General features: G+C 41.2%; 1 protein-coding gene across 1 annotated transcript in view; it reads right to left on the reverse strand.

Annotated features, from left to right (window-relative positions):
* amacr (alpha-methylacyl-CoA racemase) overlaps nucleotides 1-22,748 on the reverse strand; it is an 85,053-nt gene extending 62,305 nt beyond the window's left edge. The window contains exon 1 of the mRNA XM_060829221.1: nucleotides 22,660-22,748. The gene's annotated coding sequence lies outside the window, so the exon portion shown is untranslated. The remainder of the gene's footprint in view (nucleotides 1-22,659) is intronic.
* Nucleotides 22,749-23,441: the final 693 nt, after the last annotated feature.

Here is a 23,441-nt window from a genome sequence, read left to right on the forward strand (position 1 = left end):
GCCCCCAGGCCTATCCATATTAAAATTCAATGGATTGACAAGTTATGGCAGATGAGGAGCAGTAAGATGACTCCTCCCTCTGTCTCAAACTTACATTGATTATAGCAGAGTTTAACTGTTAAAAGAATGAGATATTGTCAATTCAGTATCTACTTAACTACACATAACTCAGTATATGAAAAAATAAGTCAGCCAGATTCCTTGAATGAACAAATAAGGAGTTAGTTTTATTGCTAAATCACACTCAGGCAAAGATATAGAAAATCATTGAAATTTCAACACTTATCCCATTTTCTATGTCACGCACACACAAGCAGACATAAACGCAAGTTGCAAGGTTGCACAGGGATAGATTAATAGAAATTAAACTTCATAAGTAAAAGAAACATACAATCAGAAATTCCTTTGCTGATCTGGTGTGCTGGTTTGAAGATGCAAATGCTTTTTTAGGGTTGTTCTCCAGGACACAGTGGTGTTAAATTGACACCTTGCAGTAAAAACCAGTTTATCAATCGTTCTGCGAAGACAGCCTTGTTGGTTCTGCCTGGTAGCGCCTGGTCCTGCCTCTTCTACTCTTGGCAGTCAAGGTGACTATGGTCAAATGATTAACTGTCAAATCTGTAAAACCATGACTCCAAATAAGGAATTATCATTATTGCATCAGGTTGTTGGGTTTCCTCACTGGCTGTTAAACACTCGATAGATCAAAATTGGTTACTGAGAGATATCATCAATTAGTCTCTTGTATTGTGTTAACCAATGTAATAGTCAAGGTGATTAAATATTAATACCTCAGCTATTAACTTTGTTATGAATATCTAACTCATAATCCATGAAATCTAGTTAGAATGTAACTTAGTTTTAATGCAACAGAAGCATGTGAAAGTATTATTTTAAAAGGCTGAGGTCATGTAGCCTTATGACGGAGTTGTCTTACCTCTTCATTATCCTTGAAGACGGTGGGTGCTGGACTGGGGCAGGGGTCTCATTTCAGATGTTCCTTTACTCTGGGGGCTGATGAACAAATTTAGGAATAACAAAGTTTGCCAAATAAAGCAAATTCAATTTCAAGGGAAAAAATTCCAAAGGTATGAACTGATAAATTTATATGAGTAATTAACTCAGGAGAAGAGATTTAACTATGAACATGTGAGTAGTTGTTGAGGCATTCTGAGTCAGAAAAGCATACTGAACACTCCAAGGGTTAGATCCTCACAAGTGAAGGACTGGAACCCCCTGCAAAGAAGGAAACATTCTGAAAGCATTGTAATGAGATTTGACAAGACAACAGCGTCGCCATTGTCTGAGTGGGATCTGGCTTGACTGCATCAGCAATTTAAAATGCAGTCCATATACTGTTGGTAAACCACAATGCTGATGGGGAGGGAATTCCAGGATTTTGACCCAACAACTCTGAAGGAACAGCGATACGTTTTCAAGGATAGCGAATGGCTTGGAAGGCAATGTGAAGACTTATTTTGGTATTCAATGAAATCTTCCCACTTACTTCCTTGCCACTTGTTCTTCTATTCATTCAAAGTTTGTGAAAAGATTTGTAGCTCGGGTGCTCGTTGTTGTGGTTCTGTTTGCCGAGCTGGGAATTTGTGTTGCAGACGTTTCGTCCCTGACTAGGTGACATCCTCAGTACTTGGGAGCCTCCTGTGAACCGCTTCTGTGATCTTTCCTCTGGCATTTATAATGGTTTGAATCTGCCGCTTCCGGTTTTGGATTAGTGGTCCTGGAAGAGCACAGCAGTTCAGGCAGCAGCTGAGGAGCAGCAAAATCGACGTTTTGGGCAAAAGCCCTTCATTATGAATAAAGGCAGAGAGCCTGAAGCGTGGAGAGATAAGCTAGAGGAGGGTGGGGGTGGGGAGAAAGTAGCATGGTGCAGTGGGAGAGGGACTCCCTGAGATTCATGTAGAGAGAGGAAGAAAACTTCTTCAAGGCAGACATCCTTGCAATAGGATTCGCAGTAAGGTTAAAATCAACGAGGTAAAAACAATGACTGCAGATGCTGGAAACACGATTTTGGATTAGTGGTGCTGGAAGAGCACAGCAGTTCTGCCTCTTCCAGTTGTCAGTTCCAGCTGTCCGTTGCAGTGGCTGGTATATTGGGTCCAGGTCAATGTGCTTATTGATTGAATCTGTGGATGAGTGCCATGCCTCCAGGAATTCCCTGGCTGTTCTCTGGTTGGCTTGTCCTATAATAGTAGTGTTGTACCACTACTATAATGGGACAACACTACTATTATAGGATAAGCCAAACAGAGGACAGCCAAGGAATTCCTAGAGGCATGGCACTCCTCCACAGATTCAATCAATAAGCACATTGACCTAGACCCAATATACCGGCCACTACAATGGACAGCTGGAACTGACAACCGGAAGCGGCAGAGACAAACCACTTAAAAATGCCAGAGGAAAGGTCACAGAAGCGCTTCACAGAAGGCTCCCAAGCACTAAGGATGTCACCTAGGACGAAACGTCTGCACCACAAATTCCCAGCTTGGCGAACAGAACCACAATTTCTATTCATTAAAAGATAACGTTCTAACAAGTCAGTTCCATGAGAGTCTTTAACATCTTTGTATCCATCCTAGGGATATATTATGTCATAGAACTATGATGCAAATTATTTTCAGCCATTTTAAGTTTTAGTCAGAGCTCTTGGTGTAAGTTAAAAGCTGCCTTTCTGAAATGTCCATTTGTATACAAACAGCTATTAAAATTAGAATTTAATATTCCATAAAACATGTCTTCAGAACAGCCACTTACTCATAGAATCTGTTAAGTTATCATAAAATCAATACTACAGGCTTAGATGGAGTGGAGGGGAGTCCTCCGATTTAATTTTTAAAAGGAATAGCATTTCCAATGTTTTGAAGCAGTGCTCAAGGCTGTACTGAGTCTATGAATTTTTCATTATGATACAAAAGATTTTAGGTTCACAAACAGAAGACAGCATCACATATCAAGATAATATTAGCAATAAAGCAGTCATTTATATATATTGTTGTTCATGATCCATGAATGTTTTAAAGCACTTTACAAACAAAGAGGTATTGTTTGAAATGCAGTCTCTGTTGTAATGTCAAATAGGCTCCAGAATGTGATCTATTTACTTTAAATCAGTACAGGGAGATGAATGAAAAGATGTCAGTAAAAATAATTAAAGAGCTGGATGATTAAAATATCTTAATAATGTGGGCAGAATCAGGAAAAGGAGTTTAAATTGTCTAAGAGTTGAAATAAATTGAATACTATGCAATTCTTATCCCAGAGAATTGAGATACTTTGGGAATACATTGTCAGTTGGTACTGAGTACGCAGTAGCCTGAAAGAGGAATCTAGATCAATTACCCAGTCTGGGAGAGTAAGTTTTGTGGAAGAGCAGTGCTCAGGTTTGGGAAGTAGTCTGTGGCCATCATAATGGTTATGAGCTAGCAAACATGGTGTTGGGTAGATCTGATGGGCAGGCAGATCTTTCTCGACAATAGTTTTGTATGTCCATAGGATTGTAAGGTAAGAAAGCTATGTAGCAATTACTGAATTACAAAATTCATGTCAAGAACAAATTGTGGAAGTTATTATTGGTGATTACCAAACATTTGTCTCATCGTATAATAATACTATCAGCTAATTAAATTGTCAATTGTATAGCTTTTCAGCATAAAATGCCTGTTAAGACAGAATATCATTTTATTAGAAAAAGTAATGACCAGGGCAATGGATCACCAGCACATAATAATGAATCATTATAGTCTAAAACCCAATTTGATGGTGGATATTCACTCATATGAGGCAGTAATGGATTAGAAAATACAGCATAGAGTTTACAGCACAGAGGTAAGTCTGTACAATTGGTTTTATGCACTTTTTAAAATGCTCTACTCAATCCTTCTCCCACCTCTCTTCATCTAATTGAATCAGCACAACCATAATTTTTTTGATTCCTGATGTTACCTACCTAACCTCCCCTTAAAAACAGTTATGCTATTTATCATATAGTGTAGCTGAGGTAGAATTCCATATTATGACAACTATTACAATCATACAGTGTATTTGCAAAGTGGTTAGTGAACTGTAAATTAATACAGTTCACTTAACACTCTTTCAGTTTTTGATTTTTCAAAGTTTAGCTTGAAATAAGATCAAAGGTTAACTTATTGTACAATTATTATCGAGAGTTATGAAGTAAAAATGTGACAAAGCTATGAAATAAAACTAGGATCTACAACAATATATTTAAGGAAACAAATCATCCATCCTGCCTGTTAAGTACCATCTATCACAACCCCTCAGCTGATAGATTAGTACACTTGCATGTTGAACACCACCTGGAGGAAGCACAGAAAATGACAAGGACCTAAAATATGCTCTGACTGGGAGACTTCATTGCTCAGTGGGTGAGCAACACCACTAATGATCAAGCTGGCTGGGTCTTAAAAGGACGCAATCCTAGTCTGGGTCTGCAGAAAGTCATGAGGGAAAACAAGTGGGAAAAATCTATTTCATCTTGTCCTCACCAAACCATCCAACTCTGATAATTCCATGCATGACTGAATCGGTATGAATAATCACTACACAATCTTTTTGGAGACAATGTCCTGTCTTCAAATTGAGAATACCCTCCACTTGTTTTACAGCAGCAACACTGTATAGATAGAGGTCAAAAAGATGTAGCAAGTCAAAAAGTTCTAGCACATCAAAACTAGGAATCCATGAGACACTGTTGTAAATCAACAGAATGTTTTCAAACACAATCTTTAATCTCATGGCTCAGCATTTGCCCAATTCTACCATTAAAATGAAACTGGGAAATCAATCCTGGTTCAATGAAGAGTGCAAGATGGCACACCATGAACAGCACAGGGCTAAGCTGAAAATTTGGCATCAATCTGCTGAAGCTATAACCCAGGACTACTTGCATGCAGAACAGCAGAAGCAGCTCGCAATTGACAGCACTGAGCAATCCTAAAACCAATGGATCAGGTCTAAATTTTATAATCCTGTCACATCCAGTCAGGAAAAGTGGTGGATATTTAAAACTGAAAATGTGTTGCTGGTTAAAGCGCAGCAGGTCAGGCAGCATCCAAGGAACAGGAAATTCGACGTTTCAGGCAAAAGCCCTGGATATTTAAAAGACTAACAAGGGCTGGAGGGGTTCCATAAATAACCCCATTGTCAACAATGAAGGAGCCCAGCATAAGACTGGGTAATATAAACACACAGAAGGCCAGAGATGTTTCCTTACAGAACTGAAGCTGGTTTGAAGGGAGAGATAATGTTGGATTAATGTTCAGCAGTTCATCCACACGATCACTTCAACACCTTCCAGGTTAAGCTCACTCAGTTCTCATGAAAATGATATTCTGAGAATTAAACTTTGCTGAAAGGAGACCAAAAGTCAAAATGTTTTCCCTTGCACTCACCAGGACAAAGCAAAGAAACAAACTTGCAAAGAAGAAACACCATGTTATACAGCACTAGAAACTGACATTAGAAACGTCAAAGCCAAGAGGAATAAAGAAAACAATATGATGCCCATTGAATTAGCAGATCTTGGGGTAATGAAGCAAAATTACTTCGGAAATCAGTTACCAAATAAATAAGAGCAGGAAAGTTATAAAAAGCCCAAAAGCCAACATTGAAATGTACAAAAATATCCAACTTCCCAAGGGAACAACTCATCACAACCTCCCCAAGGTCCCCAACATCACAGATACTGGTTTTCAGCTAATTTGATTCATGCCCTGTGATATCAAGAAATGGCTGAACACTTCAAAGGTTATAGGTACTGATGAAAATCTGGCATTCGTACCGAAGATTCCTGTTACAGAACTAGCCGCACTCCCAGCCAAGCTGATCCAGTACAGTTCCAACACTGGTATCTACTCAACAATTTTGAAAATTAAGCAGGTATGCCTGGAGCACAAAAAAAGCAATCACATCCCGCTCAAATAATTAATGTCACATCAGTCTACTTTTGATTATCAAAGTGATGAAAGAAGTTGTGCATAAGCAGTACTTGCAATAGAATAATCTGCTCTCTGCTGTTCAGCTTGAGCTCCATGAGAGCCTCTCAGCTCCCAGTTTCATTACAGACTTGGTTCAAACATGGACAAAAGTGTTAAGCTATAGACTTTCCTTCCTGTCAAGGCAACACTTCGATTCTGACATGTAAACATTGATTCTTATAAAATGTTTAAGGTAATTTTAAATAACACTGTTCCTTCAATATGAAACTTTTAACATAAAATCTTCACAACAGAACGAATGTGATGATGGTATTAAACTTCAAGAAGTTAGAAGCATCCTGGTAGAATGGATGGATAAATAACAGGTGAAACTGAATGAACTGAGGTGATTTATTTTGGCAGGAAGAATAGGGGAATTGCATTAAACTTGGGTACATATCTAAAACAGATAGCGGGCAGAAATACCTGGCAGTATACATTTAAATGCACTGTTGTGCTACTGAGATTTTATAAAGCTCTGGTTAGGCCCCATTTGGAGTACTGTGTACAGTTTTGGTCCCCACACCTCAGGAAGGACATACTGGCACTGGAGCATGTCCAGCGGAGATTCACACGGATAATCCCTGGAATGGTAGGTCTACCATACGAGGAACGGCTGAGGATCCTGGGATTGTATTCATTGGAGTTTAGAAGATTAAGGGGAGATTTAATAGAAACTTACAAGATAATACAGGGCTTGGAAAGTGTGGACGCTAGGAAATTGTTTCCGTTAGGCAAGGAGACTAGGACCCTTAGAATTAGATGGGGTCAATTCAGAACAGAAATGTGGAGACATTTCTTCAGCCAGAGAGTGGTGGGCCTGTGGAATTCATTGCCGCAAAGTGCAGTGGAGGCCGGGATGCTAAATGTCTTCAAGGCAGAGATTGATAAATTCTTGATGTCACAAAGAATTAAGGGCTACAGGGAGAATGCTGGTAAGTGGAGTTGAAATGCCCATCAGCCATGATTGAATGGCGGAGTGGACTCGATGGGCCGAATGGCCTTACTTCCACTCCTATGTCTTATAATTTTAAATAACATTGTTGGTAACAGGCCAGGGCGAGAGAGCAGTTATTAAAGCAGAACATGGGACAGTTTATTTCAGACTGAGAAGAGATTTATTCACTCAGAAGTGGTCAATCTTTAGAATAGTCCACTCCAGAGGACTGGGGATGCTCAGCTATCAGGTATGTTCAAGCTGAGATTAACAGATTTCTGGATATTATAAACATCAACTGGTATGGTCCTGAAATACAAGATCAATCAGGATCTTGTTATGTGGCAGAATGGGCACAACGGACTAAATAGCCTATTCCTGCCCCTATTTCTTACATTTTTAAAGCATATGGGATCCTGGGCTTAATAAACTGGGCAAAAACATAGAAGTAAGGTAGGTATTATTAATGTATAGAAAACATTGATTCGGCCAGAAATTCACTAGTCATTTGTTAACATTGTGTTGGAGGTTGACATATTATCAATTATTTTGTTCCAAACTCTTTTCAAGTAACAAATTTTAAATTTACTGTATCCAATTTAAATGATTTATCATCTAATTACAGTATTTTTACAATGTAATTATTTACTTTACAACCTTGTTACTATACTTCAACTCTAACAACCTAATCAATTTTTGTTGTTTCTCTTTGCTATATTTTAACTTTGTTTATAATCTCATGTTACCTTCTAGCTATGCATATTTTACAACCTGTTTAAGTTATAATAATTTTATCAATAATGAAACATCAACGTGCACTTACCTCCTCTGATAGGTTTGCACATCCTATGACCAAAGTATAATTTTATACAATAAGTGGATTCAGACAAATATCTGAATCAAAGTAGGAAGCTTATTCTTGCTCAGGATTGTAAAATTTGCTTAGCATAACATAAGTAAATTTTGATAGCTGTACTATGTTCCTTAATAAAACTGATTACAATTGAGGTACACATCTCTCATGGCCATTCATTTTGCCATCTCCGGTAATTTCACTGACCAGTAATCATACTGAATAAGTAAATATGAAAATGAGGAAATATTAAACAGAATCAGAAAATTGTTTGCAGATTTCTCAGCAGAGCTGACAAGACAGGAGTCCTATCACCTTAACAGCAAAGACAATAAAAGTAAAATGTGTAACTACTAGTTCAAATAAGAAAACATTCTTGCAGCTATTGGTGATGGCAGAAACACTATGGGATTTCACCGATTTCCAACTTTTCATTCCAATCGTAGATCATGGTCTCTGGGTCAGCAGATTTAACTTTGTTGTAATTACCATTTACCACTGTCTTCTATATATCTGCTATTTAATTCTTATGTATAATTATTATGAAGGTCTTAGAATTTAAAAAGTAAATCACCAATTATGTGATGCCACCTACTTCCTGAAGTCCATCTTTCTAGATATACTTGCAGCAAACTCTGATACCAAATTATGGAAAACTGAGCTGGATGCTACTTGGAGTCATTGAGATGTACAACACGGAAACAGACTGTACGGTCCAACTCCTCCATGCCAACCTGAGGTTTCCTTCTCAATCGACACAAGTGCAATTCCACCCAGCCTAGTCTGAGACATAATTGTCCTCAGGTTGTTCTTTATCATTTTTTATTTGGAAAATCTTTGCTCTTCTGAAGCCACTGTAAATGGTGCAAAATCTTGTGAGCTATTGGTATGTTTCAGAAGGAACTGTTAATGTTTTAAGGAACTGAAGGGCTTGAAGTGTTCCTTTAGAGATTTTCATAGTGCCCAAAGCTCAGAGGAAATGACTGTACCATTGATATCGTGAGATTCTCTGCCAGACACAGCACTGATTGTTTATGTTTTTTTCTGGGAGTTTCGTCACATCATATCAATAACCGAAATTGTCATATATCCTTGCATCTGTTCAAATCATGTGATCAATGACGTAACAGTCTGATGCACAATGACCAGAAAGTCTCAAAACCTTTCTTGGATGATTTCTCTAACTCTTTCTCATTTCTCTTTTGTTTCACACATTCTCTGAATTTTGGTTCAATGTTCATTCCAGCTGCTACTTCTGTTGTTCTGTTCATGGCATATAAATAAACATATATACCAATTCATTGTACTGTCATGTCTTTAGACATACAATTTTGCCAGATTTCCACATCAGGGTTAAGTTGTAGTGGTCACATGAAGTAAAAAAAAAGATGGCATTTGAGTTAAAGATGCATGCCTGAATGTCTCATGGCTGGGCCAACATGTGTTCTTCATCAACAAGGCACAGTACAAGAGTGTGATGAAAAACGCACCATTTGCCTGTGTGAGTGCAGCTCCAACAACCTTCAAAAGATTTCATACATCCAGGAAAAAGCAGCTCACTTAACTGGCACCATATCGACAAGCGTTCAGTACCACCATTACCAACACTCAGCAGCAGTATGTGTCATAAACAACAAATACAGTGAATATTGGAGAAACTCAGCAGAGTGGGAGCTGAGAAAGGATTAATATGTCAAGTCTAGTCTGAGTCTTCCTCAGAACTGGATTTATGTGTACCATCTGAAAGATGCACTGCAAAAATTCACCAAGGATCTTCAAACAAACCCATGAGCAATAACACTGATAGCAAAACATATTTGGGAAAATCACCACCTACAAGTTCTCCTTCAACCCATTCACCATTCCTTCAGTGTTGACAGATTGAAATCCTGGAACTCCTTTCTTAACAACATTGTGGAACTGGTTACACCAAATAGACTGCAAGAATTAAAAAGGCAGTTCATTCCCTTTATCTCGAATACATTTAGCAATGGGCAATAAATGGTGGCCCAGTCAGTGATGCCATCATCCATGAATGAATAAAAAAAGCTCTAAACATCCACATAGGACATCATATCATGATACCCTTTATGAACAACTGCCAAGTATCTTTTGCATCTTCACCTGTTCAGTACTGTAAGACTATGAGATATCAGTGCACAATTAGACCATATGGCCAGTAGAGTCTCCCCATTTGATTGTGGCTAATATGTTCTCAACCATATTCTCCTGCCTTCTCCCCATAACCTTGGTGATTCAATGGTTAGCACCACTGACTCACAGCATCAGGGACATGGTTTCCATTCCAGCCTCATGTGTCTGTGTAGAGTTTGCACATTTTTCCCATGTCTGCATGGGTTTCTTCTGGGTGCTCCGGTTTCCTGGATTGGCCATGGTAAATATGGTGTCCAGGAATGAGCAGGCTAGGTGGACTAGCCCTGGTAAATGAAGCATTATGAGAACAGGGTTGGGGTGGGTCTGGTTCTGGTTCCACACTGTAGCGATTTCATGCCTCTATGATAACCCTTGATGCCTATGCTAATCAAGAACCTATCTCTGTCTTAAATACATTCAATGATTTGGCCTCCACAACCTTCTGTGGCAATGGATTCCACAGATTCATCACCCTCTGGCTGTGGAAACCCCTCCTCATCTTAGTTCTAAAGAGTTGTCTCTTCACCCCAAGGCTGTTCTTGGAACTTAGTCTCTCCTACTAGTGGAAACACCTTCTTCACATGCATTCCATCCAGGCCTCTCGGAATTCTGTAAGTTTCAATGAGATTCCCCTCCACTCATCCATCTACACTCCATTCTACATCGATGCAGAATCCTCAACTGTACTTTATATAACAAACACTTAAATCCTGAGATCATCCTTATGAATCTCCTCTGGACCCGTGTAAGCCAGCATATTGTTCGTCCAGGCCTAAAATGGCTCATAATATTCCAATTACCTAAAAGGAGAAGGTGGACAAACTTGGATCGCTTCACTAGAGCGTCACACTCTGGTGGGCAACCTGAAAAGTATATAAAGTTATGAGAGGCCTGTATAGGGTAGATAGTGAAGAGTCCTTTTCCCATTGCAAATTCAAGTACCAGGGAGCACAGGTTTAAGGTAATGCCTGGAAAGTGCCGCCAGGGAAAGTGGTAGAAGCAGGTACAATAGCAATGTTTACTAAGCACTTGGGCAGATACATGAACAGGCAGGGAATAGAGGGATAGAGGCCATGTGCAGGCAGATGGAGTTAATTTAGAACAGCATCACTGTGTACTGTTCTATGTTCTAATTTGGTCTGAACAAAGCCTTATACAGCCACAGCAGTACATCTCTGCTCTTGTATTCTTTAAAAACAAACGCTAACACCGCATTTGCCTTTCTAATTGTCAACTGAACCAACATGCTAACCTTAAAAGAATTCTGAACTAAGTGCCTTTCTGCTTCAGATTTCCGAGGCTTTTCCCCATTTAGAAAATATGTTCTCTACATCGCTGTTCTTCCTATCAAAGCACATAACCTCAGATCTTCCCACATTATATTCCATTTGCTACGTATTTGCCGGTCCAAGTCCTTCTGCAGCTTTCCTGCCTCAACACAACCTGCCTCTCCACATGTCTTTGTGTCACAGAGTTATACAGCATGGAAGCAGACCCTTCGGTCCAACTCAGCCATGCCAACCAGATACCTAAACTGATCTTGTCCCATTTGCCAGCATTTGGCCCATAACCCTCTCAACCCTTCTAATTCATGAATGCCTTTTAAATGCTGTAATTATACCTACCTCTACCACCTCTTTTGGCAGCTCATTTCATACACACAGCCCTCTACATGAAAAAGTTGCCTCAGGTTCCTTTTATATCTTTCCTCTCTCATCTTAAACCATGTCCCTAGTTTTGGATTTCCCTACCCTGGGGGAAAAAAAACTTTGGATATTCACCCCATCATGATTTTATAAATCTCTATAATGTCACCCTGCTTCTCATCTCTGTCTTCATATTACATTCAAGTCCATTTTTCTCTCTCTTAGTAGTTGCTACTTCCCAGTCAAAGACTTTACAGCAGTAATAAAACATATTCAATTGACACATGGATCCAAGGAAAACAAAAACTGCCTTAAAAGCAAATAGTCAAAGTTTGGTCAAATCAATTATCTCCTCCAGTGTAATTTATCTCCCTCAAATCCAATAACCAGTTCTGAGGATGTCACACTATTTCTCTCTGTTGAGTTTCTTCAGTATTCTCTGCGGTTGGTTCCAGTATTTACTATTTGCTAATGCAAAAGTCAAATACTCTGTTCTGACGTAGGATAATAAAACTGCAGTGTTTACTCTGTTTCTCTTCTCACAATTGCTATTTGAGATAAATGTATTTCCAGTGTTTTCTCTTTTTATTAATTGTGGTATTAACTTTTTTTTTGTGAGTTCATAAGAAATAGCCCAGCATTAACATGTGAAACATTGTCAGAACTTTGAGAGAGAGAGAGATTAACTTGCCAAAACGATCACCTACATTGGTGGGAAAGGAAGTGCAGGTTTAGGTATCTTGTAAGATTTCTTCTTATCCTGTCTGCTAAGTTACAATCACTTAGTATTGAATCAAGTAGAACACTGATCATTCAGAATTATATTAAATTCATCTGAATTTATGTCAATATTGTATAGTAACTTAAAACTCTATCATTACAAATTGAATTTAGTGCAAGATAAAGCAACACATAATACAAACATAATTCATATTTTGGAGTAAAATTACATAAGTCAAATGAGATTAATACAGTATCTATTTCTTGAGGAGAAGTTAAGATTTGTAGGGAATGGCAAATGTCAACAAGAAATAAAGGTGTTTTCATTACTGCCTAGTAATTCCTCTCATAGATGCATACTAAGGTTTGTTTTTATTTCTGTTGGTGAAGGCTTTCAGTTTTTCTTCATGGAATCCCTACAGTAAGAAAGCAGACCATTTTATCTAAGAGCATTCCACCTAGTCCCACCCCACCCTAGCCCTGTAACACTGCATTTACCATGGCTAATCCACCTAACACATTCCTGGACATCACGGGCAATTTTTCATGGCCAATCCACCTAAACTGCACTCCTTTGGTGGAAACTGGAGCACCCAGAGGAACCTACACAGACAAGGGGAGAATGTGTAAACTCCACTGAGCCACTGTACCACCTCAAGCCCGGGTACAGGACATTCAAACCTCATCTACCCTGACAATTCAGTGCAGAAATACTGTAGTTTTTGAACGGTCTTAGTTCAGCTATCAAAAATGTGGACAGTTCCTGATTTCACATGTTAATTATCAACAACAAGCACACAGACCACAGATATGGAAAGCTGTAATTAGGCCTTGAACTTGAAATGCAGAAGGTCCCCCAATTACAGCAAAGTTTTGATGAAAATTCCCAGAACAAACACATATCTACTCAGATTTTGATCTTTCATGTCAGTTGTCCTTTGCGTTCTGAACCTAAATATCAATTAGTTGCATGGAAGGTGCTGCCTGGGGAGGTGACAATTTACAGACTAGCAATTGGTACGGCGCTGCCTCGTGCTCCCACGAGGAGGTTGAACAGTTCAGCAACTTTACTAACACCTTCCATCCCGACCTCAAATTCACCTGGACTGTCTCAGACTCCTCCCTCCCCTTCCTAGACCTTTCCATCTCTATCTCGGGCGACCGACTCAACACAGACATCTACTATAAACCGACTGACTCCCACAGCTACCTAGACTACACCTCCTCCCACCCTGCCCCCTGTAAAAACTCCATCCCATATTCCCAATTCCTTCGTCTCCGCCGCATCTGCTCCCAGGAGGACCAGTTCCAACACCGCACAGCCCAGATGGCCTCCTTCTTCAAGGACCGCAGATTCCCCCCAGACGTGATCGACGATGCTCTCCACCGCATCTCCTCCACTTCCCGCTCCTCCAACCGCCACCACGACAGAACCCTACTGGTTCTTACCTACCAACCCACCAACCTCCGTATACAACGTATCATCCGCCGTCATTTTCGCCACCTCCAAACGGACCCCACCACCAGGGATATATTTCCCTCCCCTCCCCTATCAGCGTTCCGCAAAGACCACTCCCTTCGTGACTCCCTCGTCAGGTCCACACCCCCCACCAACCCAACCTCCACTCCCAGCACCTTCCCCTGCAACCGCAGGAAATGTAAAACTTGCGCCCACACCTCCTCCCTCACTTCCCTCCAAGGCCCCAAGGGATCCCTCCATATCCGCCACAAGTTCACCTGCACCTCCACACACATCATCTATTGCATCCGCTGCACCCGATGTGGCCTCCTCTATATTGGGGAGACGGGCCACTTACTTGCGGAACGCTTCAGAGAACACCTCTGGGACGCCCGGACCAACCAACCCAACCACCCCGTGGCTCAACACTTTAACTCTCCCTCCCACTCCACCGAGGACATGCAGGTCCTTGGACTCCTCCACCAGCAGAACATAACAACACGACGGCTGGAGGAGGAGCGCCTCATCTTCCGCCTGGGAACCCTCCAACCACAAGGAATGAACTCAGATTTCTCCAGTTTCCTCGTTTCCCCTCCCCCCACCTTGTCTCAGTCGGTTCCCTCAACTCAGCACCGCCCTCCTAACCTGCAATCTTCTTCCTGACCTCTCCGCCCCCACCCCACTCCAGCCTATCACCCTCACCTTGACCTCCTTCCACCTATCACATCTCTATCGCCCCTCCCCCAAGTCCCTCCTCCCTACCTTTTATCTTAGCCTGCTTGGCACGCTCTCCTCATTCCTGATGAAGGGCTTATGCCCGAAACGTCGAATTTCCTGTTCCTTGGATGCTGCCTGACCTGCTGTGCTTTAACCAGCAACACATTTTCAGCATTGATTTGGAACTCCCCAATACTCCAATCACCCTACTTGCAGGATGTTGGTTTTGTCACCCTGTTGATCATGGTGATCAATCATAATCTTCCACATATATATTTGATTTAGACACGTGAGTAAATCTTATCAATAACTGACCATAATATTTAGTTTAACAAAATGTAAAGACTTTGGTCTGCTTTCTTTACCATTCAAATTTTTAGCTTAAAGAATCACAATCATTGCAAGGGCAGCAGGTTAATTAGCCCCTTTGATGTGCTCAATTCAGTAAGATCATCTTAACTCAAACTTATGTTTTGAAACTTGTCTTAACAAAAATCTATTAACGTAAATTCTGAAATTTTCAATTGATCTAGCCTCAATAATGTTTTGAGAAAAGAGATCCTTTCGAGGGTATTCTAGGCCCAAACATTTTCAGCGACTTCATCAACAATTTTCCCTCCGTCACAAGGTCAGAAGCTGAGATGTTTCTCGATTGTTACACAATGTCCAGCACTATTTGCGACTCTTTAGACATTGAAGGAGTCCATGTTCAAATGCAACAAGATTGGGACATTATCCAGGCTTGGGATGACAAATGGCAAGTAACATTCGTACCACACCAATGTCAGGCAATGACCATCACCATTAAGAGACAATCTAACCACTAACCTTGTGTTACTATCACTGAATCCCCTATGATCAACATCCGGGTGTTATCATTGACCAGAAACTCAACTGGATTCGCCACGTAAACATAGTCATGCCACTTAAACACAATGGCTATAAGAGCAACTGCAAGATTAGGAATACTGCTGCGAGTAACTCACCTTCTGACTCTCTAAAGTCTGTCCATCATCTGCAAGGCACAGGTCAGGAGTGTGGTGGAATACTGCTCACTTACTTAGATGTGTGCAGCTCCAATAACACTCAAGAAGCTTGACATCATTCAGGACAAAGCAGCCCACTTGACTGACACCACACCCACAAGCATCCCTCCACTACCAATGCTCAGTAGCAGCAATGTGTACTATCTACAAGATGCACTGCAGAAATTCAAAAAGGATCCGCAGATAGCATCTTCTAAACCCACAACCGCTTCCAACCAGAAGGACAAGGGTAGCAGATACATAGAAACATCATCATCTACATGTTCCTCTCCAAGCTACTCATCATCCTGACTTGGAAATATTGTGGTTCCCTCTCTGTCGCTGGGTCAACATCCTGGAATTCCCTATCTGATAGCATTGTGGATGTACTTGGAGAAGTTCAAGACAGCTCACCACCACCTCCTCAAAGGCAACTAACAGCAGACAATAAAAAAAAACTGGCCAGCCACTGACACATATATGCTACATGGTGATTTTTTAAAAAAAACTTCCAAACTATTAATACTTCCTTCCCTGGGTTTCCTATTCACTTACTGGGGACCCTCACCACTTCCCTTGCCCCACTCACTGCATAACTACTAAGTGTTCTTCCATACAATTCTAGTATATTCAATTCAACCCTCTGGCTCAATGCAGGAATATCTGGCCCAGCCCAAAGATAGACATAGAGTTATGGGGCATGGAAATAGACCTTTTGGTCCAACTCATCCATGCCAAGTTTCCCAAATTAAACTAATCCCATTTGCCTGCTTTTGGCCCATACCCCTCTAAACCTTTCCAATTCATGTAACTAACCAAATATCTTAATAATGTTGTAAGATACCCACATCTACCACATCCACTGTAGTTCATTTCACATACAAACCACTCTGATCTGGATGTAAGTTTGCTCACTGAGCTGGAAGGTTCATTTTCAGACATTTCATTCCCATACTAGGTAACATCATCAGTGAGCCTCCGGTGAAGTGCTGGCGTTACGTCTCGCTTTCTATTTGTGTGTTTAGGTTTCCTTAGGTTGGTGAAGTCATTTCCTGTTCTTTTTCAGAGAGGGTGGTAGATGGGCTCCAAATCGATGTATTTGTTGGAATGACATGCTTCTAGGAATTCTCATGTATGTCTCTGTTTGAGTTGACCTAAGATGGATGTGTTGTCCCAGTTAAAGTGATGTCCTTCCTCATCTGTATGTAACGATATGAGTGAGAGTGGGTCATGTCCTTTTGTGACAAGTTGATATTCATGGATCCTAGTGGCTAGTTTTCTGACTATTTGTCCAATGTAGTGCTTGTTACAGTTTTTGCAAGATATTTTATAAATGATGTTTGTTTTGTTTGCTGTCTGTATAGGGTCTTTCAAGTTCATTAGCTGCTGTTTTAGTGTGTTGGTGGGCTTGTGGACTACCATGATGCCAAGAGGTCTCAGTAGTCTGGCAGTCACTTCTGAGATGTCTTTGGTATAGGGGAGAGTGGCTAGGGTTTCTGGGTGCATTTTGTCTTGTTTAGGTTTGTTGCTGAGAAATCTATGGACTGTGTTCATTGGGTATTTTTTTTTAAATACGCTGCATAGGCGATTTTCCTCTGCTGTTCATAGGTCCTCGGTGTTGCTGTGTGTGCTGGCTCATTGCAGTAATGTTCGAATGTAGCTTCGTTTGTTGGTGTTGGGATGATTGCTTCCATAGATCGGTATTTGGTCCATATGTGTTGTTTTTGCTATAGACGCTGGTTTGAAGTTCCCCATTAACTGTTCACTCTACAGTGACATCTAGGAGTGGCAATTTGTTGTTGTTTTCCTCTTTTGTGATTTTATGCCAAAAAGGATATTATTGATGGTTTTGAAGGTCTTGACATCACCAACCCAAGGAAACCTAAACACATAATCAGAAAGTGGGACATAACACCAGTGCTTCACCGGAAGCTCACTGATGATGTTACCAAGCATGGTGACGAAATGTCTAAAAACAAACCTTCCAGTTCAGCAAGTGAACTTACATCCAGAACCTCAACATGAGCTACAAATCTTCTCTAAACTCATGAACCACTCTAGTGTGAAAAAGTTGCTCCTCCTTTAAATCTTTTGCCTCTCACCTTAAAAATATCCCTCTCATCTGAACTCCCCACCATAGGGACAATACCTTTGCTATTCACCCTATTTATGCCCCTCAATCTTCTAAGCTCCAGTGACAAATGTCCCAGCCTAACCAGCCTCTCTTTACAACTCAAACCCTACAGTTCCAGCAACACATGGGATCTGCAGTAAGTGTAACATTGATGTTGCATGGTGCCGTAGTGACCTTTCCAGCCCTTTGACTTTTCAGAGCTCTCACCATAACAGGCTACCTGCCTCTCCTTCTGCACTAAAGAGTAATGCAAGCCCCAGAGGCTGACAGCCTGCAATAAACACAAAGTAAGTAACTGTAAGAAATCAACCTGATAGCCATTAGAAACATGTGATGTGTGTCTGTCCCCGCACACAATAGCAGTCAGACACATGTACACTATAGATGTCTATGAGCTTCAAGTGAAGTCTGGAAGGCTGAAGTAGTATGAGACCAGGACTGAGCTCAATCATAAAGATGTGATGAAGCTGGTAGTTTATCAATGCCGACTTCTTCGAAACAAGGAGATGTGATTTGGAGATGTCGGTGTTGGACTGGGGTTAACTAAGTTAAAAATCACACAACACCAGGTTATAGTCCAACAGGTGCATTTGGAAGCACAGCTTTTGAAGCACTGTTTCATCAAGTGGCTGTGGAGCAGAATCATAAGACACAGAATTTATAGCAATAGGATTGCAGTGTCATCGATTGTAGTATCAAGCAAATTTAGCTTAAGTCTTTTACCCTTAAAAATGATCATGTTAGTTTTGGTTCCTTCATATGTAAAACCCAGAACTCTTTTAAAGTTAAATTCTCAAGATAGCTTTTAACAATAGATGCCATCTTAGCTCAGATAATGCATTGAAAATGTGAAGTTAAAGTCTGTCTGCGTCCCATTGTTCGGTCAGACTGATTCTATTTTTAAAGTGAGATTTACAGAAATGAACATGGAATTAAGCAGTTTTTAAACAAAATAAAATGTAATTCTGCAAGTACAAATTCGTCCAACAAATCAATATGTGTGTGTGCGTGTGTGCAGGGGAGACTGAGTGACTGTGTGCATGTGGGGATGTGAATGTCTGTGAGGGTGTGTGTGTGTAATGGGGTATAAGTCTGTGAAAGGATGTGTGTGTGTGTGTTTGATGGTGGGGGTGGTGGGGGTGGTGGGGGGCTGGGGGGGGAAGTGAGGTCACCTGTAGTGTGACATGAACCCAAAGTCCCAGTTGAGGCCATTGATGAGATTGTTCATTAGGTGTCCAGATTTTCCTGCTATAACGTGACTTTTGCGTTTACGCTATACAAACGCGCTATGAAAAACTGTTATAGAAAACCATGCTATAGAAGATCGCTGCAGAATATCACCAAGTCCACATTGTCTAAATAGATGTGCACAATTCGTCAAGCGCGTCATACCCAATTCACATTGACAAAATGCCCAAACAACCTGTACTGTGACTGTGAAGTGAAGACAGAGTTGGACAAAACAGCAGACCCATTTTGACTTTCATACAGGGAACTGGTGCCATCCAGTTTCTCAGGGAATGAGGAAACCTGGGTAATTGCACATACATGAGGTAATTTGGGATAATAATGAAGTGCAAATACATTGTAAATGATTAATAATCAGAGAGATATACAGCATGGAAACAGACCCTCCAGTCCAATTTGTCCATGCCAGTCAGATGTCCTAAATAAAGCTAGTGCCATTTGCGGCATTTAGCTCATATCACTCTAAACCCTTCCTATTCATATACCCACCCAGATGCTTTGTAAATGTTGTAATTGTACCAGCCTCCATCACTTCCTCTGGCAGCTCATTCCATACAACACCACCCTCTGCATGAAAATGTTGCCCTTTGATCCCTTTTAAATCTTTCCCCTCACCTTAAACCTCAGCCCTCTAGTTTTAGACTCCCCCAACATGGGAAAAAGACCTTGTCTATTTACCGTATACATGCCCCTCATAATTTTATAAACTTGTATAAGGTCATCCCACAGCTGATGCTCCTGGGAAAATAGCCCCAGTCTATTCAGCCTCTCCCTATAGCTCAACCTGTCCAACACTGGCAACATCCTTGTAAATGTTTTCTGAACCCAATCAAATGTCACAACATCCTTCCTATAGCAGGGAGACCAGAATTGCAGACAATATTCCAAAAGTGGCCCAATCAATATCCTGTAAAGCCACAACAAGACCTTCCAATTCCTATACTCAATACAAGCATACTAAATGCCTTCTACCTTTGACTCCATTTTCAAGGAACTATGAACCTGCACTTCAAGGTCTCTCTGTTCAGCTACACTCCTCAGGACCTTTTCAAAATGCAGCACCTCACGCTTATCTAAATGAAATCCATCTGCCATCCTCAGCCCATTGGGCCGTCTGATCAAAATTCCATTGTATTCTGAGGTAACCTGCTTCAGTGTCCACTATACCTCCAATTTTGATGTAATCTTCAAACCTAGTAATCGTTTATCCTATGTTCACATCCAAATCAGTTATATAAATGACAACAAACAGTGGACCCAGTGACCAAAAGTAGTGGGCCCAGCACCGAAACTTGTGGCACACTGCTGGTCACAAGCCTTCAGTCTGAAAAGCAAACCTCTACCATCACCCTATTCGAGCTTCAAGTCAGTTCTGTATCCAGATAGATAGTTCTCCCTGTATTCTGTGTGATCTAGCCTTGCTAACTAGTCTATCTTACTAGTCAAAAGCCTTACTGAAGTCTACAAAGATCACATCCACTACTCTGCCCTTGTCATTCACCTTCCTACATCTTCAAAAAACTCAATTAAATTAATGAGACACAATTTCTGGTTGGACCGGAACTATATCAACAAACACATTGACTTGGATCCCATTTACCACCCCCTGAGAGAAATAATTGAAAGTGGCATCACAAATCCAAGGAAACCTAAACACATAAATATAAAATGGGAACTACAACCAGTCTTCACTGGAGGCTCACTGATGATGTTACCTAGCATCATGACGAAATGCCTGAAAATGAACCTTCCAGCTCAGTGAGCAAACTTACATCCAAAACCTCAACCTGACCTACAAATCTTCTCAAAACTCACTAAGACTATTTTCTTAGCTAGATGGCAGCAGTGTTATTGGAGAAAAACATTCTTGTTGCTATTGCATAATAACAACACAAAGCAGTTTCCTTCATTTGTTGCTTAATTTTGGGAGACTCTACTCTTCCAGGGCAATCCAAGGTAAATTGGATACATTTCAGAACTATATGACACCTTTGGTTCCATTCATGAGTGTGTGAGATATATGGCAAGAAATTGAGTGATCAGAGTGTCCATTATCATGCCATATTTAGGATCACAGGGAGTCACACAGCCATACAGCATAGAAACAAACCCTTCAGTCCAACTCGTCATTGCTGACGAAGTTTCCCAAACTAAACTAGTGCCATTTGCCTGCATTTAGCCCATATCTTACTAAACCTTTCCTATGCAATGGAGATTACAAGTGTATGCTATATGATTTTCTAGAGGTTCAGAAGGGCAAAACTAAATTAAAGAATGTTCTGAATTAATTTCTTGTATAGTTATTTCAGGATCTATATTGCTAATTGGTTTCATCCTGGAGGAAACACCATTGAATATTTTTGAGTCAGAGGTAAATAGATTCTTCACCATCAAGGAAATCAAAGTATATGATATATAAAATTGAATCTAAACACATTAAAGCCACAATATCTTCCTGAATAACAGAGCAGACTTGGGAAGCTGAACTGCCTGCTTCTGATCTTAATTCACACATTGTTGAACTGCTGCAATCCATATGGCACAGATAGACCTAAAGTGCTCTTAGGAAGGAATATCCTGGGTTTTGACCTAGTTAAAGCAAAGTTTCAACTCAGAATTGTGGTAATGTGCACATATCTCTGCTGTCTTTATCCTTCTTGACGTGGTCATGGTTTTGACAGATGCTGCCCTTGGTGAATTTCTGTAGTTCATTTTGTAGATGGCACAAGGGCAACTACTTAGTGGTGGAGGGAGTGAATGTCTGCAAATGTGGTGCAAAAAGTGAACTGTTTGTCCTGGATGGTGTCAAGGTTCATTAGTGCTATTGGAGCTGCACTTATCCAGACAAGTGGGAAGCATTCCATTATATTCCTTGTAGATGGTGGACAGGCTTTTGGGAAATCGTAAGTTAACCAGCTCAGTCAATTGTGTACATTGTCATATATACAGTATTCTCTTTGCAGAATAGAACAAATTGCATGATTGTCAGTGTGCTACCGCCGGTTAATATTTACCTGCCAGCATATTTTTTCTTACACCAAATCACCCTCTGATGTGAAGGGTAAAATATGGTTTCAAAAAAAATAAAATTCTTGCTTGATGCAATTTCTTGCAGGATCGCCTAAAATTCAATGTTACAAACCATGGCTTAAGTAGATGACGATGAAAGTAAGCTATAGACTGATCAGTTCGCTACTGAATCTGGAAACGGAAAATCGAAGACCTAATTCACATTCCAAGTGTTTAACACCATGTAGTTAAAAATCACACAACACCAGGTTATAATCCAAGAGGTTTATTTGCAAGGCTATCTTTCAAGTGCTGCTCCTTCATCAGGTAGTTGGTGGGGCAGGATCATAAATACTCGAGTAAAAAATGAGGTCTGCAGATGCTGGAGATCACAGCTGCAAATGTGTTGCTGGTCAAAGCACAGCAGGTTAGGCAGCATCTCAGGAATAGAGAATTCGACGTTTCGAGCATAAGCCCTTCATCAGGAATATATACTTCCAAATAAACTGTTGGACCAAAACCTGGTGTTGGATGATATTTAACTTTGTGCACCCCAGTCCAATACTGGTACCTCCTCATCATACCACCATGTAGTTGGTGCTTCTTATTTTTCCTGAGAGGCGTTATGAACCCTGTTTTATGGTGATTCTGCTATCTGACATTTCCAACACTCACTGTTGGATTCACTGTTCCAACATCAAACCGCAGCTATCCAGGAACTCACTCACTCACTCACTCACCCTGACCCTCCAGCTGCCGACTCTACATGCCTAGCACGAGCGGCGGAATAGGCCTCACGGAAACACCAGCTGAACGACCCGCCCCCTCCGCCAACTGTCGGCTCCAGACCCCGCCCCCCCAACGCAAACCTCCCGCTCCACCCACAAAGGTCATGGCCCCACCCGCGGTGCTCGCGCCCCGCCCCGCCCCTCGAGACTAATTCGCAACCCCGGCATCCCCCTTTCCCTCCTCCAGCGCTCTTGGCTTCACCTACCCCTTCAATTGTGGCCCCGCCCACTTGCGCTCACGGCTCCACCCCTAACCCCGCCCCCCAGCCCCGCCTCCCGAGAACAAACTCCACCCCCGACCCGCCTCCTCGGCCCCGACCCCGCCCCTCGAGACTTGGCTCCGAACCCCAGCTCTTGATCCCACCCCTGACACACTTGGACCCGCCCACTCGTGATCACGGCCCCACCCCCACGATTCTGGGCCCTCCCTCTTTGGAGACTCTCGGAGGAAGGAGAATTTGGAGAGTGGATGCCAGTGTGGAGGGAGAGGGTTGGGTGGAGAAGGACAGTGGCTCAGGGATGCCGCTAAATAAATCCTTTCTTTCATAAGTCAAATATGTGCCAAAAACAGCCAAGCATTGGGGTTACTTTCTATTTCAGAGTAAGGCTCTCTCACAGCTGGAGGACTGCACTTAAAAGGTTCCTGTGTAGTATAGCTAACAAGGACCAAATAGCTTGGTATTATACTTTTAACTATTCTCTGCATTTTATTAATATATGTCAGAAATGAGGAA

This window comes from Hemiscyllium ocellatum, chromosome 1 (genome assembly GCF_020745735.1).
Source record: "Hemiscyllium ocellatum isolate sHemOce1 chromosome 1, sHemOce1.pat.X.cur, whole genome shotgun sequence".
Taxonomy (NCBI): Eukaryota; Metazoa; Chordata; class Chondrichthyes; order Orectolobiformes; family Hemiscylliidae; genus Hemiscyllium; species Hemiscyllium ocellatum.